This window comes from Rutidosis leptorrhynchoides, chromosome 3 (assembly GCF_046630445.1).
Source record: "Rutidosis leptorrhynchoides isolate AG116_Rl617_1_P2 chromosome 3, CSIRO_AGI_Rlap_v1, whole genome shotgun sequence".
NCBI lineage: Eukaryota > Viridiplantae > Streptophyta > Magnoliopsida > Asterales > Asteraceae > Rutidosis > Rutidosis leptorrhynchoides.
The window spans coordinates 440,547,046-440,561,252 of record NC_092335.1 but is presented as its reverse complement, the minus strand read 5'-3'; the positions used below and the strand labels follow the sequence as shown (position 1 = coordinate 440,561,252).

The 14,207-nt window shown below is 37.6% G+C and overlaps 1 protein-coding gene across 1 annotated transcript in view; it reads right to left on the bottom strand.

The window, feature by feature from the left end:
- Window positions 1-14,207, bottom strand: part of LOC139901513 (uncharacterized) — a 107,118-nt gene that overhangs the window by 17,551 nt on the left and 75,360 nt on the right. The gene's annotated exons all lie outside the window — the stretch shown is intronic.

Here is a 14,207-nt window from a genome sequence, read left to right as displayed (position 1 = left end):
TTTAATGGTTCGTTCCTTAACAATCTCTGTTTGATTGATTGGTGGTTCCGGAGGAAAGATTAGTGGTTCAGGATCTATGAATTCTCCCTGAATATTCTCCGGATTCTCAATTGTGAGGTCGGGTTCAAAAAATGGATTATCGGAAATTTGAATTGGAGTACTTGGTCGACTAGATGACGATTCTAAAAAAAAATCAACGGCGACAATGTTTGCTAGATGTCTTGATCGAGTTACAGGTGGTGAACGTACAAAAGGTGGTGAACGTTTTGCTCGGTGCATTCACTAAATATCCTATTAGTTTTAAAAATAAAAATTATTAAAGTTATCAAATTAATAGACTTTTCTGCTTTTGCTCACGTTTCGAATAGCCAATAGATGCAGCAGGGAGCCAGAACCCTTTAAATCGGAAGCTCACAACTCAGTCACTAACAAATCCAACTATTACTACGAAGCAGAAAATTTAGATGTCTATCAATTTAACCACTTAAAATAATTTTTTCGTTGAAATTTAAAGAAATTTTAGAGAAGAAATAGAAAAAATCTAAGTCCTAAAAACTAGAGTGCGAAAAATAATAATAAGAACGTAGCGCGTCGAAACTTAAAAAGGAACTAAAAACTAAGAATTAAAAGTTGCTTTTAAAAATATTAAAGCTTAGAAGAAAAACTATATCCCAAATGGCAATAATTTAAAAAGGTATTAAAATATAAAAATGGCGTCGCAAAATTCTAAAGCACCTAAATCTTAGTCTAAAGAAAAAGCACTTAAGGGATTTTACGGCAAAGCTTAAAAATCTAGAAATAAAAATAACTATGGCAAAAACTATAACTTAGAATTAAATACGAGCGAAAATACAAATATTACACTAAAAACAAATAAAAAGATACAAAATATAAAAATAAACTTAAAGTTGTAAAAAGTACAATTTTTATAAAAATATTATTTTTATATTATTTATTTTATAAAACTATTAATTTTATAATTTATAAAACTAGAATAAAACTAACTAATACAAAATAATAAAATTAAAACTAAATAATATAATAATAATACCCTAATTAGGGTTTAATAATAATAATAATAATTATTACCCGTAATTAATGCAGTACGAGAATCAATTAGGGTGTGTCAGTTCGCTTCATGCGATCGCATGAAAATTTGCCTTCGGCCTCATGCGATTGCATAAGCTAGGATTTCGGGCCAGTAAATGGGCTGCTACAGTACGGGCCGAGTATTTTATTTTATATATTTTTTTTCTTTCTGTTTTTCTGTTTTAATAAATAATTATATAAATAAATAAAAACTTGTATTTTAAAAACTAAAATAACAATAAAGAAACTTTATAATTATATATATATATAACAATCTATTAAAAATATATAAGTATTTTGTTTTTCTTTTTATAATTTTTTATTTAAAACGTATTTTTACAAAAGCGTATTTTTATAAAAGTAAACTAAAAATTAATAAAAATCTTTTTTTTATATATATATTTAGCGTTGCGCTTTCGGAATTTTAGCTTTCCCCGGTAGTGGCGCCAAAAATACTTGATGTTCGTAGAGGTGTACTAGGAAATAGTATTATTTTTACAACGAAATACTATTTAATACGATGCAATTTTACACAAGATATTTATTTATTTATAGAATGGATATACTTAAACCTTGCTACAACACTTATAGGCTGTGTACCTAATGGTACAGTAGTGTAGTTTTTAGTAATCCGGTTCGTTTCACAGGGAAAATTAAACAAGCTTAACGCTATATTTTTAACTTATAATTGTAAAAATACAAAAATATATATAAGTAGTATTATTATTATAAAAGGGGGTTTTACCTTTTAATGACCGGTTTGTCGATTTTAAAACTTTAGTCGCAGTTAAAACCTAATGTAAAATATTAAAAATAAATATAACTTAATTTAAAGCGTAAAGTAAATAACGATAATGAAATTGCGATAAATAAAAGTGCGATAAAATAAAATTTCGATAATTAAAAAGTACGATAATTAAAAGTGCAATTAAATACAATGATAATAAATAAAAGTGCGATAATTAAAAGTGCAATTAAATATGAAATAAAAGAATTATGCTTATTTAAACTTCCATAATCATGATGTTTGACGTGTTGATTTTTAGTTTATTCCCATGGGTTAATTGTTCTTTGTCCTGGATTATTCAATATGTCCGTCTGGTTTTTGTCCATAACAGTCCATCGGTCATAAATTTAAAGTGCGAGTGTCCTCGTCAAATTATCCTTATATCCGAAGTCAAATATTCTAACTAATTGGGGACTTAAACTGTAACAAGGTCTTAATACTTTGTTTAATAATTACACCAGGATATCGACTGCGTTTAATAAGGTTTTAATACTTTGTTAACAATTACGCCAAGTGTCCTTGTACATAATTTCACCCCTGTTTTAATAAGTCTATTAACTATTAATCCATTCCCATGTCCGGTTAAATGAACGATTATTCGTACATATAAATATCCCGCCCATCGTGTCCGATCGAGTGTATATGGTTATTTATAGGTACGTCCAATTGTAAATCTTTACATTAAATTAACAAACTATCATTTAGTTAAACAAATATAAAGCCCATTAATAACCCATAGTTTAATTTCCACAAGTGTCGTTCTTTTGTCCAAACCCCAATTATGGTACAAAGCCCAATTACCCAATTTTAGTATTTAGCCCAACATCACGATTACTTCGGCATTAAATAAGCATAATAATAACTTAGCTACGGGACATTAATTTAAAAATAACATTAACCATAACTTACAGTGATTAAAATAGCGTAGCGTTACACGGACAGAATTTCGACTTACACCCTTACAACATTCGCTAACATACCCTTATTATTGGAATTTAAAATTAAAATTAAAATTATAATATAAATATATATATATTTACGTATGAATGAGAAGAGAAAAGATGTGTTTTAGGTTCGTGCAAAGCCTGTCTTTTATAGGCATGTGGCCAGAAAAAGGCCTCCATGCGATCGCATAGTTTTATAACTGCCAGGCCATGCGATCGCATGGCCTGCTTTTCCAGCTCACATGAGCTTGTTTCTTCTGCCGACGGTTTTTATAAATAAATATAATATATAAATAATTTTAAGAATTATTTAAATATTATATTATATTTATGTGCATAGTTGACTCATAATTTTTAGTCCGTTGCGTCAAGCGTTGAGAGTTGACTTTGGTCCTGGTTCCGGATTTTCGAACGTCCTTGCGTATAATTTAATATCTTGTACTTTGCGTTTCGCGTCTTGTACTCTTGTAATTTTGAGACGTTTCTCATCAATAATTTGAACCATTTTGATTGTACTTTGTACTTTTGAGCTTTTTGGTCGTTTGCGTCTTCAATTCGTCGAATCTGTCTTTTGTCTTCACCTTTTATTATTTAAATGAATATCACTTGTAAATAGAACAATTGCAACTAAAAGCTTGTCTTTTTGAGGGATAATGCTATGAAATATATGTTCGTTTTTAGCATTATCAATTAGCAAAGATTTTAACATCGTATATAAAATCTCATGATTAGACTAGTTAGTGAGAATGATACACTGCTTTATCGAGATATGTTGTAGCAGTTTACATTTTCATGACAACTCAAAACTATGCTGCTCAACTAATGCTTAAGAAAGAAAAAAATGGAAAAAATAAGGTGATCAAACCAAATTTATTCGGTCTGAGTGCAAGTGAGTTGAAAAGAGAGTTTAACCTTTGGAAGGGGTTCCTTCGGTTAAAGGGGATATGGATGTGGTGGTGTTGTTTGTCTTTTTCCGAGCCTTCAAAGTAAGCTACAGAAGAAGGTTAGTGCGTGTGAATTGATCAGTTGGTCGATTAGCCTTCAAATGAGGCCTGGGGGTGCTATTTATAGATTGATAATTGACGGTTATGCATGATAACCACCATAATAGCACCCACGATCTGTAACTACCACTAGAACCTTCTAATCATGCCTACAACCTACTCCACGTTCCTGAAATGTAGGGATGTAGTCTAGTTCAGCAATACCAGGTCAACCTTTTAAGTACGTCAAGCTATCAATCGCGTGACGCTAACTTGAGTATGTGAGTTGACCGTTGCACTGGACATCACGTGTGTTCCACGTGACACAGCATTAGGTTCCCATTAGGTTCGTGTAATGGACGTCATGCGTCACGCGAGCAGTCACGTGACGTTGCATGGCATGACGTACTTCATTAAGTCCCCCTAGTTTGGTTAGGTACAAAATGTACTTGTACGTGACCAAACTTAGTTTATAAATCGAACACCACAAGCGGTACGTCATGCAGAATGATGGTATTTGTATATTATAAAAATGAATCAATTGAATTTTTATAATGTTAAAATAACATCATGAGTGATTCTGACACCAAAGACGTCCAATCAGCCGCCAAACGCACTGTTTTCTAGGCAAATGCCATCATTATTACAGCTGTAAGAAGTGAAACGATGCGAATCTAACGGTTACGAATGCATGATGAAAAGACAAGTGGACGCTCAAGATTAAAGCCCAAAGTTGAGGCCCATTCGAGGCTGATCCTATAAATAGGGGTTTTTACCTCTTCATTTTCACTTTCCCCTAGCGTTTGCACACTTATATTCAAGTCATCTGTTGCTAATATACTCACGTACTTCCACACTTTTCATCGTGCACCGTCACGTTACTTCTTTCAAAGGTTAGTGTAGAATGTCTAAAGCAGATGTTGCGACGGAACGTAGTAACGTTACGACTGATCAGCTTGAAGACTTTATAGGCGAATATCCACCGCTTGCCAACTGGCATGTTATGGTGGCGATGGATGAACAACGCGCTCACACCCCTCTTCCAGAACACTTCACGTTATATATGAAGGCGATTTCGATAGGCAATATGCGCTTACTGCTATCGCCTTTCGTAGCGTCAGTTCTTGAACACTACCATATTAGCATCTCCCAGCTTCATCCTCACGTGTGGCAATGCGTGATCATATTTGAGATGTTTTTTAGGGGGCAGAACCGTCCCGCCCTCCTGAATGTTTTTCTAGCGACCTTTAAATTATCTGCTTCTGGGAAGGGTTGGTATACCTTCGAGAAGAAGTGTAGTTTCACTTCGAAGAAATCCCCATCCCTCCATGACTGGAGGGATATGTATGTATATGTTCACCAGAACGCGCTTGGCGAAGGGCATGCCCACCTGGTCCCATGGCACTTCAGCCGTTCACCCGATCTTTCAAAGACACTGGATTTGAATCCGGAGGAGCGTGCACTATTCAACTTCTGTAAGGACGCGGAACTAGACATGCGTCCTTACACGGAGGTGATGCTGAAGCTAGGTAACGTTTAATGTTACTGGCCATGAGTGAACAAGGTGCCGATGATTCTTCATAACGGAATGGGTATGCTCTTGATGCCGTAGCGTTCTTTGTAAGTACTCCCTTCGTCAATATTTTAATATATATATTCTTGTGCAGAGATGGACTTTGGGCAAGCCATTCGCCGTCCCACGCTTGAGGGTTTGAAGCTCAAGAAAGTAGAGAAGTCCAAGCTTCCCGAAGGTGATCCCCGCAAGGGAGGAGAGCTTGCCATTGAGTCATCGACTAACGCCACCACCAAAACCGGTGGCGTATCACAGACGCAGACTTCCACACCAGCTTCCAACCCGGAGCCGATATCTGTTGCGCCACCGGTGCCGCCAAAAGGGCAAAAACGCTACAGCCCTGTCACGTTTCTGGTGACTCCTGGTGGCAACAAAAAACCGAAAAGCGCTAGGGAAATTGCCGAGAGAAATCTGGACAGTTTCCAACACGAACCCAGTCAGGGTGGGTACTATTTCAATCCTGATAATAATGTCAACAACTCATCAAGGTCACAATGGTGGAAACTAATAAAAGTTATTGTTTCATGGGGTTAGACCAATCCTTCGGTGATCAACATTGAGGATATCTCTCACGTGCAGCGACCCGACAAGGTTGTCACATTGTTAAACTCTGGCACCGGTTCCAGCCATCAGCAGTCCAGTCATCACAGCGATTCCCAGGAGGTTCATCATTCTCCCGGGTTTGGCAAACAGCCGACGTTTTCTCACCTTAACGTCATATGGGACGTGTCCCATGGGGACGCGTACTCCCAATTTGAGTACCTTCAAAGGATATGCCCCACTGCTCTGGTGGATGAGCTTAAAAAGATGTCATACAAAGCTGCGCGTCGAGCACGTATACAACATATTCATCAGGGTCTAGCATTGACCCGTGATGAGATTGTTCGTTCGAACAGCGCCGAGCAGCGTTGTCGCCAAGCGGAAGCACTGGTGAAGGAGGTTGGCGATGAAGCCAAAATGTTAAGGGAGGAGATGGAGGGCCACAAGAAGGCTGTGGCGGAGGTGCAACATGAAAAGCTGGTGGCGTTAAGGGAGGCACATTGGGCTGCCAAGAACTTAAACACCGTTTTGGATAAGGAAAAAGAGGCCCTCGCCGACTTAGTGGTGGCCCAAAAGGAGTTGGCTGAGGAGAAGGCGAGCAAGGAGCTCCTCGCTACGCAGGTTCAAGAACTAACCGTTGCCCACAAGAAGGCAACGGATGATTTTCAACAGTTATGCTCTATGGTTCCCCACATCTTCACCAAGGCCATTACGTCCCCTCATGTCATGGGGCCCTTTGGAAAACTTCTTGATGCCGCCAAAGACGTGGGGCGTCTTGAAACGTACACTGTGATGAATGAAAACGTCACGCTTCCGGATCCATTACCCGACACGATTATAAATAGTTTGGATCTGGACGCATATGACAAATATGATGCGGCCGCCACCGAAGTGAAGGTGGTTAAAGTTCCTTTTGTGGAGGAGATTGGGAGTCAGTTAGGGCTGAATATGGAGAAGATTCAGGGGTTGATCCCCAAATAGATTAGGCCATCTGTAATTTTTGATTTTTTTGTTAATGGATGTAACCAAACGATGTTATTAATGAAAATATGTATATTTGGCGTATTGAGATTATTTTCGTTAATTTGTAATATTTAGATAATGGTCGTCACGCTGTCATCACGGTAGCGTGGTATTTCAAGCTTGCACTTGATAAATTTGTCATGACTTGCATGTATCTAGACCATGCCGGGATAAACGCGTCGGGTACGAAACCAGAAGGCATCCCATTACGGTGTCACTTCAGCGTAGGTTCAACGCGAATCGCCGTTCATGCCGTCCGAAAGCTAGAATATTCTTTGTTCAAGGCATGTGTAACATGTGAATGGACTTATATTTACATTTTATATAAAAACACCGAAGTGATGCCATAAACAGTTACGTAAAGCATTAAATAAACTGGAAGATGCATTAAATTCAAATAAACTAATCCATTGCGCATCGCGCTTACAAATTTGTGATGATCAGTCACAGAATTAAAAGAAACATTGAAAATGGAAAACATAGTTCAGCGTACAAAAATATTCTTAACATAGAATTTCTTGAGATTGGTTGCGTGCCATGTACGTGGCACGAACTTGCCGTCAGGCGTTTTCAAATTGTACGACCCATTATCGAGGGCGTCCACAACTTCATATGGACCCTCCCAGTTAGGTCCTAACTTGCCAAGGTCTTCAACTCTGCTGGCATTATTATTGCGCCAAACGTAGTCACCGGGACAGAACGAACGTTCGCGCACACGCCGGTTGTAATACTTGGAGATTTTCTGCTTGTTTGCCGCTTCGCATATCGCTGCCATGCATCGGCGCTCTTCTAACAAGTCCATGTTTTCCCTTAACTGTATCATGTTAGCTTCCTCATTGAATTCCGCGACGCGTTGCGTCAGAACTGCTATTTCTGCGGGGATGACCGCCTCTGAACCGTAAACAGGGCTAAAAGGTGTTTCGCGATTACTTCCTTTTGGCGTGGTGCGGAATGCCCACAGAACCATTGGCAACTCGTCCTCCCAACCTTTACGGTCTGTATCCAACCTGCCCCTGATGCCGGATACAATGTCCCTGTTAGTGACTTCAACCTGTCCATTTGCTTGAGGGTGAGCAACGGAACTAAATGTTTGCTTGATGTTTAGCCCATCGCACCAAGTTTGAAACGGATCATGTGCGAATTGTTTTCCTTTGTCACTGACAATCTCGTGCGGTACCCCGAAACGGCATAATATCTCTTCCCAAATGAAATTAACAATCTGTCTGCCCGTGATGCTTTTCAAGGGTTTTGCCTCCACCTATTTTGTAAAAAAGTCGACCGCCACAACAAGGTGTCGTCCGTCAGGGAACGGACCAACCAAATCGATTGCCCACTTGTAAAATGGCCAAGCTGACGTGACCGGGATCAACTCATGAGACGGCGAATGAATTTGCGGTGCATGGCGCTGACAAGAAATGCAATTTTTGATAACGTCGCTAGTGTCACAGTACATGGACGACCAGTAATAACCTAAGCGCATGATTTTTCCTACGACGGTGCGAAACATCGAATGCATTCCACACGTTCCTTCATGTACTTCCCTTATCACGGTTTCAGCTTCTTGCGGACATACGCAATGCAATAACTGTCCCAAAAAGGACTTCTTATAAAGAACTCCGTCACGTATAACTTACATGGGAGCTTTCATGCGGATTTTCTTGGCCGTTACGCTGTCTGCTGGTAACGTTTCGTCTTTGAGGTAATTGACGATTGGATTCATCCAAGTGTTCACCTCCTCAACTGGTGCCGCTACCTGTAAAGCATCACGTTATGATTGTTATGAAACGTGTTTTCCAAAATTAACGGTGTAGGTTTTATTAGCATGACGGCTTGATACATGTACCGTGTCAGTGGACTTTTGATCGACAACTTCCACCCATACGTCCTTAGCGAAGTGGCTGAATGTCAGTGAAGCAAGATTGCTGAGGGCGTCAGATTTCTTGTTCATTGATCGCGGCACTTGCGTAATTGAAAAGGAATCGAATTTATTGGCCAATTCCTCCGCCAATTTTAAATATTTTTGCATACCAGGATCTCTGGCTTCGAACGTTCCATTTAGTTGATTTGCCACCAGTTGTGAGTCAACCGCCACTTTCAGTGCCTTAATACCCATCTTTTCTGCAATACGTAACCCAGAGAGCAACGCTTCATATTCTGCTTCGTTGTTAGAAACAGAGAAAGCGAAGCGTAAGGCGTATGTGTGTTCCTCACCGTCTGGGCTTGTAAGTATCAGGCTGCCACCGGCCCCATCTGAACTTGACGCTCCGTCAGTGTAAAGTTCCCACGTGACGGTTTGGGGTGCCGCCTCGTTGGCAGCTGTTAGTGGTCCTGAGTTGACGAATTCTACCATGAAATCGGCCATGATTTGCCCTTTGATGGCGTTACGCGGCATGCTCTCCCAGTTCGATCGCCCATTTTGCCATCCGGCCGGAGATTTCTGGATTCCTTAAAACCTGCCATGAAGAGGTTAGAAATGCCCTTTGACGTAGATGTTTGTTCCAAATACGTTGTACCTGCTTGATGGGCGTATCTGTTAGCACCAAAATGTCTTAAAAGTATCGCCTTAGCCTACTTGCGGTATGAACTAGTGCATAGACGAGTTTCTCAACCGGATTATAGTTGACCTCTCCATGTTGCAAAACCTTGCTGACAAAGTATACCGGCATCTGGGTTCCGTCAAGTTCCGCAACTAGTACTGAGCTGATCGCTTCAGCTCCCGCTGCTATGTAAACAGTTAAAGTTTCTCCTGAAATTTTTGGAACGTCAGTAAACAAGTGTGTAATGTTAGCCATTAGCTAGAACGAACACTTTACCCGGTACCGGAGTTGTTAACGTAGGTATGGGTTTGATGAACGCCTTCATCTCTTGGAAGGCGTGTTCTACTTTCGACTTCCAGTCGAAACTTTTGCCAATGCATGCCTTCAACACCTGAAAGAACGGTAGAGAACGCTCTGCTGCTTTCGACAAGAACCTAGACAACGTCGCCAACTTCCTGTTTAAGCTTTGCACCTCCTTTTTTGTACGCGATGACTCATCCACGGCTTGAATCTTTTTCGGATTTGCTCAGATGCTGTGATGGCCCTGTCAAAACACTTAACGGCTCCGTCACTTGGTCCCACAGCTTGATCGAACTTAAATGAATTTAACAAACGACATTGCATTCTTTTATTTCAAAAGTTTCCCAAAAAGGAAAGCATACCAAAATATGTAGTTTAAAAGTAACCCAACATATTAGTTAACCAAAGTTGACACAAAACATTGTCAACAAACCCACAAATTTAAATTATCCAAAAACAGAATGCAAGCTTAAGTTTCATAAATTATTTCATTAAGATCTGCCCAAATGCATGCAGACTCTTCTAAACACAGCGGAAGCATCACATAAACTCAAGTACCTGTGAAAACATGCGAGTAAACTGTCAACACAAAGGTTGAGTGAATTATAGGTTTAAATAATTGAATAAACTTTAGACCACAAGATTTAAAAATGTTTGAAAATATTAAACATTATTCCATTATCAATGAGCCACCTGGTAACCACTTAACCCTTTATTTACCTTTGCCAAACACAATAAAAATATACACTGGACAGTTTATCTACAACAAAATACGAAGTACTAAACATTCCGATTATAAATTGCTAGCGCGACTAGCTCGAAATGGGGTTGTCAAACCCGATAGATCTATCCGTAGGATTCGCGTTCACCGGTAGAAACCAATGATTACAGTTACCAGACTAGGAAATATTTTTGTCCAACTCACAATGAATAATTTAAATTTAATTGTCACTTGTGTCTAAACGTAATATAAAATGCATGTAATCACATCCCAAAAATATACTTTGAAAAGTATGTAAAAACGGGACTATAACTCACCTTAGTAGTAACGAAGTAATCAACACAATTAAGCGAACAGAAAATGAGTACAGTGATCAGGAATGATCACAACGCCGACCTATAAATAAAGCAGGTCGATATAAATAACTAACTTAGGTCAAGTCTTAGTATGATAGCTATTGTACATGTTGCAAGTAGTCATAGAACAATACTCAATATGCATCGGTTTGATCAAAACAGCTTACGGACACACACTTTCTATTTTTAGAAAGTTTCTATTTTTAGCAGGTTTCCATTTTTGGAAAGTTTCTATTTTTGGAAAGTTTCTATTTTTGGAAAGTTTCCAAATTTAGAAAGTTGCTATTTTAGGAAAGTTTATAAGTTAGGAAAGTTTCCTTAATTAGAAAGTCAACGAAAGTCAACTGAAAATCAAAGTCAACCGAAAGTCAACTTAAAAGTCAACCTTGGTCAAACATAGTCAACGTTAATTTTAAAAGTGTAAGTTGTAATAATAATGTAAGTTATAATGTTTATTAAATTTAAATATGTCTAATTATGTCATAACATAAGTTTAATTAAATTAAAATGAATTATTAAAGTTAATATAAGTTTAAATGATATAATTAATATAACATAAGTATTTAATTAATTTAATTAATTAATTAAATATTAGTCATAATATAAGTATTATTAATTAATAATAAATTTTAAATCATATCATAAGTATTATTAATTAATAATGAATTATTAATCATATCATAAGTTTCTAATTATAATTATTAAATCATAAGTATTTAATAATTAAATTATAAATAAATAATAACTAAGCCTTATAATAATTAAATAATTAATTAATCCTTATTATAAGTCTCATTATAATAATCTCATAATAGAAGTTTAATACTTATCATAAGTATTTTCCATTAATAATAAAAGTATTATTAATCATAAGTTTAATTAAAATGTTAATTAAATCATAAGTAATAATTAAATGATATAATAAATATATATATCATAAGTCTTAAAATTTAATAATTACTTTTTATATCATAAGTAATTAAATGATAATTAAATTCATTATTTATATCATAAGTTTAATAATTAGTCATAAGTTTTAAATCAAAAGTTCATCGGGTCGTATCCTGAGCCCCGGGTGTCGGTTTTCGGCGAGCCTTACATATATCTCCGCCTAATCAAACCACCCGACACTTTGGTACACTCAATAACACACCAAGAACAGACCATAAGTCGTGGTGATCAGCCATGACACCACTTGAAACTTTAATTCAATCAAAATCGTGTTTTAGACGTAACGGGTGATTCGTGGCTCGGATTTAGATGACCCGAACATGAAAGTTCGTCCCACCATTAATCCTAACACACTAACACACCCTAAAGTCACCAAATATGGTCACAAAGTTGGACCAAACCTGGTTCATACCAAAATCACATTTCAATCTTAACAAAATACCACTTTGATCATATCTAGGGCTCCGGGAATCGAAACGACATGAATCCGGAGTCTAAAATTAATGTCTTGATGAGAGGAACTCATCTAGATACTTTATTTTAACTTTTATAACAGTCAAAATTCCAGAATTAAATAAAAAGCTGCTGTCCCAATTATATCAAATCGAAAATATATGTATTCGAGTAATTCTACGCATACAAATACCATTACAACAACAAGTAATCATCATACTATTAATATATAATCAAAATACAGAAAAATAAAGAAAAATCAAAAGTTCTAGGGTTAGGGTTTATATCCTAAACGAGAAACAAGTGATATAGATGTGTAGAGGAGATCGCGTAGAACCCGATTATGCAAACGATCAAGTAATACAAGCCTTTGATGATTAGCAATTGATGATGATGATGATGCTTGTGTGGTTGGCCGCAAAAAGAAAAAGGGAGGAGAGGAGAGCCAAAATAATTAGGGTGAATGAGAAAATGAATGGAAATTAGGAGTATGGTAACAAGGTTTGCAATAATTGCACAAAGCCCCCTCCCCTAAAGGGGTTCGGCCGAGAATTGCATGGGGGTGGGCCCCATGGGTCCAATTTTGATAAATGTTGATTTACTTGTGGCCCGAAATCCCGAACGAAACGCGAAACGTGAAAACACGCTTACGCGATTAAAAATCCGGAGAGATAACGAATACACGACGAAAAATAAATATAAATACTATATATAATTATATGATCTTAAAATATCATATTTAAAATAATTAGGATATAAATATCCCAAAAACTCGACCGTTGGTTTGAAAACCGAAAAGATTCGCCGAATAGAAATCCGCGACACGTAGAAACGTATAACTCAAAATATGAATACAAATATTCACATAACACATAATAATTAATATATTATTATTAAAATAATAATATAGGTCATAGAAATGACGTAGCACAATTAACAGTTAACGGTCGTTAAATAATTAACGGTAAAAGATAACGGAAAAAGTAGGGTCGTGACAGTACCTTCCCGTTACGGAAATTTAGTCCCGAAATTTAAGCAGGTGCAGGGGTTGACTCGGCATCTGGGAACAAATGCGGGTACTTCTACTTCATCTGATCTTCACGCTCCCAAGTGAACTCGGGACCGCGTCTGGCGTTTCATCTAACCCAGACAATAGGAATTCGGCTCTGCTTAAGAGTCTTAACTTCTCGATCCATAATTTCAATAGGTTCCTCAATAAAATGAAGTTGCTTATCAACATGAAGTTCTTCCAAAGGAATAGTTTTGTCGGCCTCGGCCAAACACTTCTTTAAATTCGATACATGAAAAACATCGTGAACAGCACTGAGTTCTTGTGGCAACTTCAAACGATAAGCCGCCGGTCCAACTCTCTCAACAATCTCAAACGGTCCAACAAAACAAGGACTTAACTTTCCCCTTTTACCAAAACGGATCACACCCTTCCAAGGTGAAACCTTTAACATAACACGATCACCAACTTGAAATTCTACATCTTTCCTTCCCCTATCGGCATAACTCTTTTGCCGACTTCTAGCGGTTCTCAACCTTTCCTTAATCTGTACAATCTTCTCGGTAGTCTCATGAATAATTTCTGGACCTGTGAGCTGAGCATCCCCAACCTCATTCCAACAGACAGGAGACCTACACTTCCTACCATACAGAGCTTCAAACGGTGCGGCTTGAATACTTGCATGATAACTGTTGTTATAAGAAAACTCAGCTAGCGGCAAATATTTATCCCACCCATTATCAAAATCAATAACACACGCTCGTAACATATCTTCTAACGTCTGAATGGTTCTTTCACTCTGACCATCTGTTTGAGGATGATAAGCAGTGCTCATATCTAACCTAGTTCCCAAGGCTTCCTGTAAGGATCGCCAAAACCTCAATACAAATCGACTGTCTCGATCCGAAATAATAGATACAGGAACACCATGTCTAGAAACA